We start from the raw sequence: 15,176 nt of genomic DNA, 5'->3' as shown, positions 1-15,176 counted from the left end.
AGTGTCATCAGAAAGGACCAATTCATTCTGGAAGGTAGGTATGAAAGGAAAATTACGCAAAGCTTCCCCAGTAATGCCAAAGTGACACTGCCAATTCAAGTATCTCGGCAGTACAGTCCCAGAGTGAGCATCTGAAGATTTCCAGAAAATAATAGGATTTTTTAAAAGCTTCTTATACAGGCCTCTACGTTTTGCTTGGCAAAGTCTGTGAAAAATAGTATGGTCTGTTTCATGTTTGTTTATGGTTACTTTTGTAATCAGGATGTGATGCAGTAATGTATTTTTGACTGCATACATGTATGCATTTGCCCTTCCTAAGGTTTAACACTTTAGCTTCTCTTTCACCAGGTCCCTGGATCATAACCCCAAAGTAATGGTCTAGTATCACTTAAATTGTCATCTGAGTACAAAGCTATTAAACACAGCTGAGCTGATAAAAGGAAGGAAGCTACTACTGGTGAAATGTATTGATGGCTGAGCGCTGTAACAAATTTATCAGTTTCTTCTATAATGTATTATCACTAGTAACTGGTGTGGCAGAATGGAGAGGGCACCTTGTTGTTGGAGCTGTTAAAAGCCCATTTTTTCTGAGGAAGTTTGCACTGTTCAGATTGAAGTGTTCTGTTTTGCTGTATTGTCTTTGTCACACCTTCCTCAGCCTCACAGGACACGACATTGGCTGCAAGCCAATAAAGCAAATCATACAAGAGGCTACAGTTAACATGAAAGGGGTGTGAGCTTGGGGGAGGAAATGCAAATTTACTAGCATAGTCATGCCTGAAGAGCATGGGGAGTTGAACCTTTGGCACAGTTCAAGGATCTCTCAACGGGCCTGCGCCTGCCTCACTCATTGCCTCTGCAGAGAGCTGAGGGGAAAAGCCAGCAGCAACCTTAACTCAAATGACTCTACAGCGAAAAAAGGAAAGTTAATCAAATACAGGCTGTTACGTTAAAAACGTAGCAAGACCATTTTCCAGGATGTCTTATCCTCTGCAGCGCAGTAAATCAGCCACATAAATATAGGAAAACTTGATCCAAACATCTTTTGCTTTGATGGCAAGACCCTAGGGCTGTGAGATTTCACAATTTTATTGTAAGTTTTACAATATCTATCATTCTTTGATTGGAATTTGATTCCACTTTCTGGAATCAATTGACTAGATGGGAGGTGCCACTTTTGCTAAACCAAGAAGTTTTCTAGCCATCATGATTTCAGAGAACAGCTGGAAAACATAAACTCTGGAAGCCCAAGAACAAGAACACAAATTAATAGAATTCCATGTTTATCATTCTGAAATCTCATCACCTTGGGAGGCTCAGCTCCAGCCTTGAACACCTGGGAACGATGGCATTAAGACACTTACTGACACCTCAAACAAGCTCCTGTTCCTGGCCCAGAATCTACACAGGGACTCAGAGGAGAAGCTCCACAGTATGTGTCAATGCAGATGTGATGACGAGCACATGTGCCATTTCCAAAGACACATCTTGCAGCATCTGGTGTTTTTGCCAACAGTACTGTTTCACTGCACCGAAGAGATGAAGTTCAAAAAGCAAGAAAACTAACACACTTTGGGACTTGAAGGTAGGACAGCTGACTGAAGCTGTGACCTTGCACGCCAGTGAAAAAATGTAAGGCTTGTTACTACATGTCTAGAAACCCTTTCGGAAAAGAAAACACAAGTGCATTTATCTCAGTGGGCATTCATTCAAAAAAGTGCACACATTTTGTGCTTTTATCTCAACATCTGATTATATACATGCAAAACAATATTTGATTCTGTCATCAAGTGGGTAATTTTGTTGTTTTATTGTTTCTTTTAAAACAGATGATAGCTGCAAACAGTGCAAAATCAGACTAAAAGCTTTAAATGCACAAAAGCTTACCTATGCATTTTCTATGGTGCATCACTATCTGACAGCTCTTCACTGATCGGGTCATTCAGATCCACAGTTACAAAGTCCGTTAGGATCTTGCAGTGAATTCTGCTGGCTGATTGTTCTAACAGTACTAAGAGGATAAAGCAGTAAGGCAAAATTCTCTATTTCTAGAATGCAGTTATAATAATAGGCCCATAACTCCTACAGCAACCACTTAGCAATATTCAAATGCTGTAAAATACCGTAGCTGTGAAATCTAACAGTCATAACTTTGAGACCCCTCAAAATTGCTCTGCTTTCCAAGATTTAGTTAAGCTTATCTGGGAAATTTATGCCAATGGGAAACATACATGTTCATCTGCAGATACGAGTTCAAAGGACAAGTCTTATGATTTCAGAATATATTCTTCCATTTTAATTGAACCCAGGATGTTGAAAGCATGCTGTAAAACTCAGTCCTTTTCCAGTGTCATTATTTCCTCCAAAACTGGGTGGTTTGAGTGGTTGATTGTTATGGAAATGAATGAAAAATGTCGAGAGATTCTGAATTTTGAGTGTTCTGCTCCTGATATCAGATCAGACTGTATTGTAATATGTAATTAATGGTGTATCTGCCCAGTGTACTCAATTACACTGCTTTTATAAACTGAAATAAATATTTCTTGTATGTATACATCCAGATGGTTGACTTACATTAGTTGTATGACCTATAACTTTGAATATCTTTATATGCAGTTAAAATCTCAAGCATATTGTTCCATCACCATAGTTTCTTGACTATAATATGATATTAATTCAGCAAGTCACTTAAAAAGCATTTGAGATGAGCTAAAACAAACAGTAAGAATTTCACCTAATCTAAAGATCCAGTAACAAGGGAAAGCTCTGGTTTTATAATCTTGCTTCAGAAGAGAAAGTCTTTCACATAATCACTCAAAATTTTAATTTCTCTGCACAGAATGAAATTCCAAATGGTTTTTGGCAGTCGTAACTCTTATGCAAACCTATTTCATTTTAGTAGCTGAACATCAATTCATACCATAATGAAAAGCAAATCTTCAAAGTTCTCTTTCTCTCCCTCTTCCCTAGCATTTAATACAAATCGATGACACAACGTGACCGCTATCACAACATCTCTCCTTGCAGATTATTTTCTTAGTTAGCTTCACACATTTAATCAACGATGCTAAGATACTAAAATCACTTTGCTGCCTTTTTTCCAATTTATCAAGACTCAATCTCCCTCCAACTTTCAGTCAGCATGTAAGTTAAATAATACTGGTTGAATGTGGATTGATTTGAGGGTAATAGTTATATGTGAAATAGCATATATTGTATTTAAATTTAGTGATCTAATTTAAGCAGAGGAATTTTTGAGTACGTGTATCACAGACGGCACGGTAGTTTATCTTTCAAAAGGTCTCCTGTTATAAACTGTAAACTTCACTCAACAAGCTCAGTAAAACATTTTATATATATAAACTGACTCCTAATTGTGTGCTGACATTTGTAATAGTGCAACAATCCCACGGATCTTTCTATTTCATTTGACAAAGTGCGTTTTACAATATTATTCGCTCTTTCTCTCTTGAGATATATAAAGGTTTAACTGGAGCTCCAGGATACACTGTGCACAGTCAGAGAATTCCTCAACAGCCAGCCAACCTCTTTATTACTCCTTCATTCCCCAGGTTTATGAAAAGGGCTGTTAATTCAGTAGGCAGCACTCCTACCTCTGTCCTGGTGCTGCTGGAGTGATGGCCCCGATTCCTCCTGCACTTGCACTGTTCTAAGTCTGCAATAACTCCAGTGAAATCATCAGTAAAACTGGTCTTTGTGAGGGGAAAATGAAGCCCTTTATCTTTCAGAGCGTAAGTGTTCTTTCTTACTGTAAAGTAAGTGCTTTTTCTGTATTGAAGCTATTAAAAATGTCAGAGTTCATCTTGCAAGGCCAGAGACATTTAACTTTTATGACGAAATTCCAGTTTGAATAATTACAAGAACCAGTTAAAAATAAGTTTTCAACAAAAAGGTGCAACGTTTTCATGAAAACATTTTCCTTCCATGCTGCATTTTCCCCACTGTGTCAAATGCACATTTGTTGTTTCCTTTCATTCTTAAATGTCTATATGCTGTTTAGCAGCCATTGCATTTCATCCCAGAGGTGGCTGCATTTCACAGTGGATAAAAGAGACTCTTTTATAAATAGTAAAGTTAATTATTTCATCTTATTTCTTCATTTCCACCAAGATTAGCTGTTATAAATAAATACATTTACAGTCATCAAATACTACTGCCTAATTTCCCATTAGAGTCATTCTCTACACTTCTTTTCCATAAAATCAGACTCAGCTTTTTTATACAAAGAGGGCACATGATTTTTAATTCCACTAGGATTATGTCTTTGGGTCAAAGCATAATTGCCTACAATAAATAGAAGCATAAAAGAGTGACTTGGAAATGGAGAGACAATATGCTGGACCTGTTTAAAAGACATCTGGTGCCCCAATTCACTGATAGCAATGCTGAAGGGCATTTGTTTTCCCCTGCTGTGTGAAAATTCAATTTCCTTTGAACTAGGGGGAAATCATATTTTTATTGATTAAAGGGAACGAAAAAAAGCAGACAGATACCCAATTTTGTGGGTATCACACAGAGCATCTCTGGCCTTGCATATGGTGTACTACTGCTTTAAATAAAATACTGTTGGTCTTAATTCCTTTAGACAGCGGCCAGATCTAGGGAGCCAAGTGTGCATCTGTGGGAAGACCAACGGAGAAACAATTCCAGATCTTTACATTTAGAGTTAGCCTCGGGCTCTAACTATTATTCAGTAGGGCAGCTTGGCAGGGAAGGCATATAATGTTTTGTAAGGTAAGAAAGGGTTTCTGTTCCCCACCCTGGCACCAGATGGAACTAGTGAACTACAATTAAAGTAATGTTTGCTCCATTCACAGATGAACTGACAGACTAAAAACTATGGGGGATGTATGCTCAGCATTGCTCTGGAAAGGAGGTGCAAACGGAGCTTTTAAAATCCTAATAGTTGTGTGCTAGGTAACCTCTGCACCCCTCTCACCAGCTCTAAATTCTCCTGAGTTGCTGCAGCTACCTGCCAGTCCCTAAAACACCACCAAGAAGCTCTTCTCAATGTCAGCATCCTCACAGTGACTCCTGGACACACACCTTGCACTGACTGTATGTGCTTTGCACAATTGGCTTTCTGATCCCTCAAGGTTATTCACATGAGGGGAGTAAATGCCTTTTCAATCAGCTGTAGAGCAGCTGTGAACAGCTGGAACAATGAAAGACAGCCTGCTAGAGCTGGATCCCCTCCATTCAACTATCCTACCACTGTGGCGACACCTGAACCTCCCAAAAGCATGGGAAGGTGATGGAGATTCAAGTATCCCCAACTACCGTGGGGCAGCTGCCATCCGCTGGGCTACTACAACCCAGCAATGGCTCTACATCGTGAGGGGGTGGGCGGTAGGGGGTCCTGGGCACACGTGCAGAGAAGGCAGCAGTGTCACAAGGACCTACTGCAAGCCTTTCCTGAGGCCCCAGCCTGGCCAGTGGGCACACTCTTGTTAACAGCTTTAGCGCCGGTGAGCAGCAAGAAACATTTGGAATAGTAACATTCAGAGCTGAAACCTGCTCGTGACACATGGGAAAGTTAATTCACTCCTGGACAGCAGACGCCACAAAAGGTTAGTCACAGAGACATAGGTCTGAACAGGCGCTGTAACCACAGTCGAGCATCATCTTAAGGTATTTCACTCCTTTGCGAATAGTTTCTATCATTCCCTCCAGTGGGTTCACTGCTCTGCCCTTGGTCCCACATCCCACGGGGGAACAGGGAACAACGTTAAGTGTCAGGTAGAGTCACACGACAGTCTACAGACAAGTCTGACTCAGCTACAGCTCTATAGGTCCCACAGGGTAAGATTACAACGTCAGGAGAGAATGTGCTACAGAGAAAGCAAGCTCTGTCCACACTCGTGTTGCCAAATTATCAACCTACTGGTGTAGTAAAGGCTTACAATGTGAGTTCCTAAACAAACACGCACCTCTCAGTGCAGATACTTCAGTCTACCTGTTACAAAGAAAAGGCATTCCCCCAAACAAACACATTTAGCTTTCCCCCCTTCTTTTAAAAAAGAAAACGCAAATTTAGTGAAAAATAGTCTGTGTCCAACCAATGCTCTAAGAACTGAGAAGACCAAATGTTATTGTGCCAATGGGATGAATGAATTTCAGAAGAAAAGGCAGTCAACTAAAACTGCCAACCATACTCGCATACTGAAGTCCACCGTACTCTTGGCCTGAATGTCCCAGTTGAGTTTAGTCACTACAGAACCAGCACAAAGCAATTTCAGCCATTTCTAAACTCAATTTTTGCACGGGAAGGATTCCGGATAACTTTGGACAGTAATCTCACTGCAGTGAGCTACATCAAGACTTTTCTATATCCAAGCGAACTCTTACAGATCTAGGATGTTTGTAGGGCTTCCATATAACAATTAAAAGCTTCCCAATATTGTTCACTATAACCACTGCCATGGAAAAATACTTAGCAGTTATTATTCCTACTCTTGGAAAAGGCACTCCAGCTATCTGGCCAAAATTCTACGGGGTTTTTTGGTACCTCTCTTGCTCACTTTTCCATGTAATTTTTTTCCTCTGTCCCAGGGTGGAATTAATTTTCAGACCCAGTTTTATGTTGCCAGAAAGAAGTAATACTTAAGAACCAGGATGGCAACCAGACCGAAAAGAGTATGATATAGCAGATGAACTTTCTGCTATACTAAACGTGAAAGATACCACCTCTGTCATGCCTTTACCAAAACCTTGAACTAAGTACAACAGCATGCTAAATAACTGCACATACCTATTAGAAGTTATAACACATAAACAGAAGACAGTTAACCACAATTTACCTCACCTTCCTTTGCTAATGAAGAGTTAAATGTCTAGGTCAGGCATCTAGACTCTCTCTAGTCAACAGAGAAGGGGCAGAAAATTTGCTTCACCTATCTTTAGGCAACTCTTTCAGAAATGCTTTTCAGAGATGCTTACTGAAAACTGCCTGAAGGGAGGTGAGGGAACTACCTAAACCAAATGCCTGTCCTCCACACTGCCAAAGCGACCCACTGAAAGTCTACCTGCATTAGGGATTTCACATCTCAACCTTATGTCATTTCAATGAAGTTCTCTGTATTTTATATTTAATATGTTAAGAATACAAATTCAGTCAGTTATCTGTGTTTAATGCAAGCCTTTGGTTTTCACGGGGCTGGGAGCTCTTGCCTGCAGTAGCTATCTCCTTTTACATTAGCATTCTGTGTCAAGAAGCTGCACCCTATGACATTAAGGGTCTAAAAGTTTTATGACTGTATTCTGTAGCACTAAAATCAAAGAATCCAAATCAATGCTACAGATCACAGAATGCATCATTGGGAGTTTCTCACCATTAAAAATACATGTCTCATGATATATGTTGTAAATACACACTCAATCAATTTTTAAAACATATATTGCTCTGAGTGTGTAGTGATGGGAATGGGAATGGCAAGGATGTCACTGAGATATTCCTGCCCAAACGTCTCCCCTGAGTGGAAGATGTTTTATTGAACTGATATGTGAAACTATCAAGACAGTTGTTACAAATACAGATACACACAGTTTGTTAGTTACAGCCAGACTCTTTTGTAGAACTGACGACTAAAGTTATGGCCAGTAATAATGCTAAAAACTGATTCTGTAAGGCCAATACTTCTATAATCCATAACGGTGCAGATCGCATGATGAGATACAACTTTTCTTCATATAATCTTCCACAAGGCTTATAAATACATTTTCCTCTGATAGATAAAGTAATGGTCCAGCAGAATTCTATCTTTTTCCTGAAAATTTATTCAAACGATGAAAATCAGGCTATTTTATTAGCCTTGCTATTACATGGGTGATTACAGGTGATTTTTTAGGAATCAGACAAGGAAGCGGAAAAGAAAAAACAACCATAAGCCAGTCCAAATGAAAGCAAACCGTACCATTTTGAATTCTGTTCTGCTGCGATGCACAGGAATGTAAGAAATGAAAGCATCTATTAAGTACAAGGTGGGAAAGGCTGCTGATCAGACTACTTAGCATCCAAAGGGCACGATAAAAGAAGTGAAAAGGGTCTAAACTTTCTGTGTGCCTCTGCAGCCCACTTGGTACCACTCAGTGCTAAGCTGATAGGACTTCTTAAACTGTAACATTGTAAGGTAATTTGGACTTCAATTGTACTTTAAATAGAGAGGGGTCCCCTAGGAATTATAAGAATCAATTACTGCATATTAGACACAGCAGATATAACTTTTGTGTGAGCCTTTAATTTGAAACCAATAGGTTTGGTCCTCAGTAGAAAAGCATGCACTTTGTAACTTTGACTTTAAACGGTATTTCCTCAGAAGTTTTTCAGCTGAGATTCTCTGTATCACATTGCCTTCCTATCCACTCCTTTCACTTCATTGCTTTTGCACATCAGAGACTGAGTTACACTTTGGAGTCTTTCACTTTTAAAGCAATGACTGAACTGTATACATTGCTATTGCAGATTTCTTCAAAATGTTTAAAAATATTACTAAACAATAAACCTCTACATTGGTTTATTATACCAGTCTTTTACCCCAGAGACTTAAGGTCAAATCTAGATTAGACAAACTGGTGTAACCTCATAGTTTCACCGGTCCGTGGCAGTGCTTCATGTACATAGTAAAAGACCAGTTTACATCAGTTGGACCAGCAATCTTTGCTCAGGAGAGAAGCCAGAGCCTGGGACAGCAGTGCTACAGTGAACTGGGACTGATGCAAACTCACAGAACTGGAAAGGTTTTACCAGGTTCTGGTGGATGACATTAGTCTGTCACTTTTACGGGCGCTCAAATTATTCAAGCTATTTAGACATAAGCTAAGATTTTCAGAGAATAAGAAGGATACAACTTGCCAAAGCAGATCAGGAATCTAATCCCTGTTTACAGGGACAGAAAGTCATTATTACTAGACGGCCGATTGCGTGCAAGATGCATTGTTGTCTGTAGTTGCAGAAAGCAGGGAATGTTCATATCACAAAATTATCATGCCTCGCAAAGTACGCTTTGTGATAGCCTGAAAAGGAATGAATGGGCAGAGAGACCAAGACATTAGAAACAATGTTTTCTGCTTAAAATATAGTATCTAGATATTTAAATGCATCTTTCTGCTGTGATATTGGAGTACATTACTTTTAGACATGGACAGGATATACTGCAAAACCTCAATCTTCAGTATATTCCCATCATATCCATCTTTTATTTACTACTAGTAGCATTTTATAATACTGATACCTGCAACACCAGCAATCATGCAGAGCTTCATAATCAATGTTTAGAAAAACAGCACAAGAGATTTAGACAAATGTTACCAGAAAATCTCTGCTTCTTCAACTAATGAAAACATCCTACAGTAGTGTTCCCAATTCTGCTTTCTAGGTATTTCGTGGGAATTCCAGATACTTCAGTAGAAAAAAAAATTCAAGATGCCTAAATTACTCAGGGAACTGTTTCATTTTCAGATGTAATACAGGCTATTTGGTCAAAGGAGGTGCTTCGGAAAATGGTTTTCCCTATATTTGTGCCATGTCTACCGATTGTAAACAGTAGTTACTGATGATCAAGAAATGTAAACAGGAATAAAACACTGGCAAAACTTAGCTGCCAGCTCTCAAATTTCCTAGAAGTAACTGAAACATCTTCCTCACTTTGAAGAGAGAAACCAGCTCCTGATGCAGCATCCCATGTAGCAATCCTGCCTGTGAACAAAAGCGCAACACAACGTCTGACCTCCTGACTTTGGTGGGGGATGTGCACGTTGAAAACCAGATTAAAGATCTGCTGTTCAGACCAGACTTGGATTTACAGGGATTTGGTGGCAGTGAGGCGAGGGGAAGAAGGTGGTAATGGCTGGCTAAGAAAGCTGTAGCACTGTTCAATTCACAGTGCAGGTGAAGGGAAATCTGCAGCACACAGCAAGCACGGCTTTGCCACCTTTCCTGAAATGAAAGTTTGCATCAGGTTCTATCAATGCTATCTGGATGCCACTGCAAAGGCATCTGAGCTCACAGTTTACCATGTTGAGTAAGAAGAATAGCAGCATATTGTGGACTATTTTCATCAGGTTTTCTTCAGCTAATTTCATTCCTCTCATGCTATAAGATCTCTCATAGCAGCTCAGAAATGCCTAATGAAAAGAGAAATAGTGTATCTGATTCCAGTCATGCTGTTCTATGGGAATTAATCGGAATCATCATTACCTTAAACACTTCCATTCAGAGTGGGTTTTATGATGAGCTCAAGAAAAGTAAATGCTGTTTCAAATAGGTACCTCTATATATTAAATCAAATAAATGAATGATAAAGTGCTGGCACTTTTTGGCTATAATCCTGTTATTGCTTAGAGCCATTTCTAATGCAAATGAAGAATGATGTAGCAGAGCTATTTAGCAATTTTCTTTGATGGGCAGTGCTGACTGCTGGAAAGCGGCAGGAATGCAACTGCTCAGATGTGGAGTGCTCCAACATGTCTTGTGAGATTCCTTCCCAAATCTAATGATCACCCCTCGCTCCTGCAAAGCGTGAACTTTAAACAAGGCTCAGCTGAGAAATACAAGCCTATCTTTGTACAGAGGCCAAGACACAAGAGCTGGGTCTAGTCATACAGAATTTTAGGAAACGTGCAATTTCTAGTGAATTCACATAGGAAGTTGCACTTCTGCCTGTTTATAAAAACGCACTTGATATGGATTTGATCATCACTTGGTCATCCAGGACTCCCTCCCAGGTAAGCATGAACTTACATAGGCAAGAATACACTCTTGTGCTTTCTAAATGTCAGGGTAGTGCATCAGGGGCCAATTGGGAACCCTGACTGAAGGATATCTTCAGAGCTCTGCCATAGACTTGCAGGATGATACCTGTGCACAACTTGACAAATGACTCCCCGCATGAGTTTTACAATCAGGAAAATGGGGAAATTAAAGCTGATTTAACGTCCTGCAGTGCTTTAAGGTCTGTGGATGATATGCATTATGAAATGTTAAATATTATTAATGAAATCTAACTGGAGGAAGAGCACTGGCTTCAATCTTGGGAAGGAAGATGGGCTTGGAAACTGTCCCTCTATTTAATAAAGCATTGCATAAGGCCAGTAGGAGGTTGTCATCAAGTAAGAGCGTACATACAAATTATGGTAGATTATATGTCTACTGTAAATTCAAGCACAGAAAACTTCTTCAGAGACTGCAAACTATCTGGACAATGTGAAATGGTGCATAAACATCAGCTTTACAATGGAATAGCATGGGCTCTCTTCAGGATATATATGGGAAAAGAATAAGCCACAGCTAACCTCAATTTCTTGGGCTTCTTCGATGTTTGTGTCTCACGAATGTGGGACATGGCACTGACTGGAAACCCCAAGCTACCAAGATGCAACACTGCTGGCTGCAGCCCAGATCCCAGCCCTTCAAACCCAGTAACACAACATCAGAAGAGGCAAAGTGTTACAAAGAGGTAGTGAGGAAGAAAGACCAGACCCCCACGTCTGCACTAGCCACCCCCAAAACACAGAACAGCCATCCTGCTAATAGTATCACAAAGCAGACGTAGTCCTCCGTAGAGTGTGCGGCTGGGGGCACTCAGAGAGACACCCAAATGTACCTTCCCCAGCCCTCAGCACACACTGCTACACACTTAGGGGGAGCAAAGCTATTTATACTGCTGCATCCTAGGGAAGAGTGAGACATGGTATTCTGAAGTGAATGAAAAGATCAATAAAACCACTTCCACTAGGATAACAGAAGGTCTGGAAAACTGGGCAGACCTTAGTGAAGAAAATGGCCAGGAAAAAAAACTGTTTTGTGCTTGGAAAACCTGTGTTGTGTTTTCCTTTGTTGTTTTCCACTCAAACTGACCAGGTTTGAAGGATGCTAACCAGCATTTTTACAGCAATATTTCACTACTTTTTTGCTCAGACTTTTCCACCTGAGGAATGGCTTCAGAAACAGAGAAGCAGGGCTTGCTGAGATCCATATATTGTGGTGAGAAGAGGTGTAACTCTGAGCTTTTTCCACAAGACTGGGCAGGGCAATCTGTCCTCAAAGGGCATATTTACAGGAAATCATCAAAGATAAATCTGTGGCTTCCACTTTCCTGATTGGGCGGATGGTACTGTATGATTGCTATTTCAGGTCCTCAGGTTTCCTGCTGTTTTCAATACTTTGCACTTTAAACTGTCTTACAACTGACTTTGGTCTTTTTTTTTTATTATTTATTAAAAACCACTTCCATCCATTTAACTAGTTAATGCTTTCACAGCCCTTTGAAGTTGTAAAGCACTGCAAATTTAGAAACTGTTCTTAATAATCATTTGGACAAATGGATCCAGAAAATTGCATATTGATGGAAGGAGTTTATGTTCTTTGCAGTCAAATATTTCCTCACTCGTTTCATGCAAAATTGCTTGGCCAAACAGATTCTCCCAAGGCTCTCTCAATAATGAATGTAACTTTCTTTTGTTCCTGGCTCTTCTCCGAACCCATCAGGAAAGGGTAAAGCATAATGACATAGGTCTGTTGTCTCCTGTAACCCTCTGGGACTGTTTTCTCTAATGTGATTGTCTGAAAATCAGCAGTTTTCTGCCAGGAAATAAAACAAGTCATTTTCCTTCCACTGAAAAAATCTGAATGCCACAGAGCCTGCTCACTCATGCAACATTAATTTTTAAAAGAATCAATTTTGTAATCTTTCAATTATGGTTTATTATAATGATAATAATCACTGAGAAGTCAGGGTTTTTTCCACTGCTAGTGTTGGTGGCTGTCATCAAATCACTTTTAGCAACGCTGAAAACACCTGGGCTAATAAACCAGGCATTATTTATTTATACTTTAGTTTTACTTATTTAGAAACATATTAAACATCAATTCCCTTAGCAGTTGGTGATGTTACAAAAACTAAAAGTAAATAAATTTACTTTTAGCACACAAAGACCTAAAAGTCACTGCCAGTCTGGCTCTCTTGTACTGTCATAATTGAAAAGTACTTACAAAAGCCAAAACAAACCACATGGACCTCGCTCATTGCTAACACTACGGAACACATGAAGTGTGAATACCTCTTGTGCTGGAAGCTCACAGAAAGGCTGTTCCAGCTCCAGTCGGGCAGCTGCATACCAGATCCCTTTGCTTTTCACACTGAAATAATTGTGCTGGGTGTTTGGTACACTGGAGCATGGACATGAAGCATTTGTGATGGCTCGTATATATACACACTATAAATTGCTGTATAACAGCTCCACACCTTTATCAATTCTTCCATATACAGTTACATACTCATGTAACAGGGAACATGCATTGTTCATACAGCAGGTCATGTCAGAGCTCAGCATTTAACAGCATGGGCACAATAGGTTTATATTATGTTCTCATTTTACAATAAAAAATTGTACAGAAAAATCACTTGGTTTCTGATCAAAATCTGAGCTCCCTGCTGTTTTAATTCCTGTAACCAACAATCATCAATAAATAATCATGCACAGCTTCTACATCCTACTGTGAAATTTTGTTTTTGTTTTAAGTACTGGATGTACTAAGTTGGGATCTGCAATTCCAGATCAGACTTTCAGGTGTTCTGCTCCAGGATTAAAGTGAAAGAGCAAGCACAAGGGCAAGGGCAAGGGCACAGAGGGGAGAGCTGTTCTTCATCACATACCTTGCAGGTCTGTGAGCTCTTTTAAAAGAGATTGTGCTGAAAACAGGAGGTGTGTTTGAGGCAATATGTTTCACAATAAAAGGACAAAAGTCTGAAAGAAGAAAGCTATATAGATGACATAGTTACAAACAATGAGGCAGGAAATCAAAGAGGAAAAAGTGTGGAAAATATCAGTAAAGTAACAATAAAGATGGAAAAAAATATTTGAAGGAAAGCAAGAAACATGCCGAATGGAAACAAGTATCCCATTAAAGAGAAACAAGAACAAGAACGAGTTTGTGACCAAAGTACAGTGACAACATTACAGCCTGTGATTTGAGTTAGCTAATCCAAATGGAAGAGTCTGAGATGGGCGTAAGGAGAAGGCACAAAAGTGGAAATGCTTCAGGAATTGCTTGGGGCCAGGCCTCAGGCCTCACAGACGACATATGCCTTAGTATGTGCTGAGCTCTCCTGGCATCCAAACAAAGACTCAAAGAGTAACCAGGCTCTGAACACCACCATACAACCATGTACACTGTGGCTCACAAATTCAACCCACCAATTAGCTCACTGGAACAGAAAATTAAACCCTACCTTTGCAAAGACACAAGACCTGCCGCCTCCAAGGAGACAATCCTGTAGGTGGATGCACCAAATAACTCAGCTGGCCTCCGGCCTCACTCTCTTCTGTAGCACTCCAACCCCGGCAGCCCGGAGATGCCTTAGCCTTCCCATCGGCTATGGGCAAAAGCAGCAGGGAATGTGGTAGAAAGGTGGAAGTCTGCAGTCCCCTCCCCTCGACGGAAAAGGCTTCTCTGCCTCCTTGGCGGGGAGGCCAGGCTGCCATGGACTCCTGGCAGCGGTGAGGCTGCCAGCTGTATCTGTGGCTCTCCTCACCCCCTTCTATCACCATCTTTACCTCCCAGTCAGGTCTAGAGCGCTCCCTGGGTATACAGGGGGTAGGACACTGGGCAGTGGAGGAATGGCAGAAGGCCAAGTCATTCATTCATTCATTGAATAAAGAAATCAAGCCATTTGTTTCTGAAATGTAGGCAATTAACATAAACTAATTAAATATCACACTGTTAGACCAAAGACATTTTCTACTGATGTCATTTGGTATAATACCTAGAAAAATCAATGCAATTATATTTTTAATGCCTAGTTCATAGCTGCTTAATTCATATCTCTTAATTCTGTTTTGGAGTGAAATGGGTTAGATTATATAATTCCCACTTCCATGAGTTTGGCATTTAAAGGTAACATTCAACCATGCCATTATGTTTAGAAAATATGCAAAATATTGAAAACTGGAGGACAATCTTACTGCATCTTTAAAAATCAGTGTAGTCTCATCTGGATATGCAAATACCAAAATGTCTTAATTCTAGTTAATGTTCTTGCCATGAAGATAATTTGGGAGCTCTATCTATGCATTCCTGAACTAAGCACTTTTAACTTTGAGCTCAATATCCCAACATACAAAATGAGAGGCTTCTCTAACCATGTCAAAGCACTGTT

The 15,176-nt window shown here is 40.0% G+C and overlaps 1 protein-coding gene across 1 annotated transcript in view; it reads right to left on the bottom strand.

The window, feature by feature from the left end:
* The window catches only part of ST6GALNAC3 (ST6 N-acetylgalactosaminide alpha-2,6-sialyltransferase 3), a 237,264-nt gene that overhangs the window by 49,288 nt on the left and 172,800 nt on the right, over positions 1-15,176 (bottom strand). The window lies entirely within an intron of this gene.

This window comes from Aptenodytes patagonicus, chromosome 5 (assembly GCF_965638725.1).
Source record: "Aptenodytes patagonicus chromosome 5, bAptPat1.pri.cur, whole genome shotgun sequence".
NCBI lineage: Eukaryota > Metazoa > Chordata > Aves > Sphenisciformes > Spheniscidae > Aptenodytes > Aptenodytes patagonicus.
The sequence above is the reverse complement of the archived record's forward strand: the minus strand, read 5'-3'. Positions and strand labels throughout refer to the sequence as shown.